Below are 1,503 nucleotides of genomic sequence, written 5' to 3'. Positions count from 1 at the left end.
TATTCACTTACTTTTACATTACTCAACACGCAACTATATCACTCACCACATGTCACAAAACATGCTCTCTGCCCCGATAAGCTCATCAATCTTCCCTTTCCTTTTTCCACTATCCATCGGAGCCACATATAACCCATGTCCTCTCCACCAAACTCATACCCATCATAAGGTGATACTCCTTACATCATAAGATCTGGTAACTTACGCATCAAGACCAACACATATGTAAAACAATGCATAAAAAAGCAAAAGAACATCTTTGAAATAAATATGATATGCGACGAGGTCAAAAGATAAGCATATGACCAAAACAGGGGTTACTAGATCGAGTACAGCCTACTCGACCGAGTAGGTGAAGATCAGAAGCACGCATAATAAATTACCAGGGTTACTCAATCGAGTGCGGGGTACTCGGTCGAGTAGAAAGACATGTACTCAATCGAGTACCGTATGCAGTTTTCGGCACCGTCCAGTTTTCTTAAAATATTCGTATCTCACTGTAGATACCCGTATCCGTCGATATTGGAATTTATAGAGAACCCGACAAACACCCGATGATGATAGGACACATGTATTCTTTAGTTGTCATTGTCATTATTTGGAGCTCGTTTTACGAGGTAGAATGGGCGTCGTCGATGAAGTATCTTATTAATTTAAATGATATTTAAATTAATGTTTTTTAAGTGAGTTCATTTTATTAATTTAAATGATATTTAAATTATGGCTTTTTTTAGGTGAATTCAATTTATTCTATTTTATTTTGAATTTATTTTCCCAAGTTTATTTTATTGAAAATAAAATAAATATTCGATTTGAAAAATCATTTTATGAATATATTTGATTTGAAAAGTCATTTATTTTAATGGATTAATTGATTTGAGAAATCGATTTTAAAAGCGAAGGAAACTCGTTTCAACCATGTGTTTTTGAGCTCGATTTTAGCTCGGTTTTTGAGCCCGTTTTCTTTGCGAATTGGCACGAATCTCGAGTACATTAACCAACCTAGACCAATACCCATCCACCCTTGTTCGAACCCCCTATCCATGGCCCAAATTCTCGTCCCAAACACCTCACAAACAGCCCGCAACAACCGAGCAGCCCCCTGTTTTGGCAGCCAATTCCCGAGCCCAAAACCCGCTCCAAACACTACCAAAACCCGTACCCATTAACCCTAACCCATACCCTAGTATCCTACCCATATTATCCTAGCTTAATCACCAAGAAAACCCCCCTCAAACCCTCACAAAAGCTGCTGGACAGCAGCCATACGTGATGAAGCCCGATTGCCTCTCCCTCTCTTTTAACCGACTTTAACTCCTTATAAATACCACCCCTTCACCATACATTCATTCCTATAAGTTCTCCATACATCCTACCATCACCTACAAGCTTTAAACCTCAGAAACAAACCCTAAACATCCTCCAAAAACCCTAAACAAAACCGACACACAAACTGAAACTGTTTGTGTGTCCTCTTCGAAAACCCTTTCGTTCCTCCATCAA

Source organism: Silene latifolia, chromosome 1 (assembly GCF_048544455.1).
Source record: "Silene latifolia isolate original U9 population chromosome 1, ASM4854445v1, whole genome shotgun sequence".
Classification (NCBI taxonomy): Eukaryota; Viridiplantae; Streptophyta; class Magnoliopsida; order Caryophyllales; family Caryophyllaceae; genus Silene; species Silene latifolia.
Note: the sequence above shows the minus strand (reverse complement) of the source record.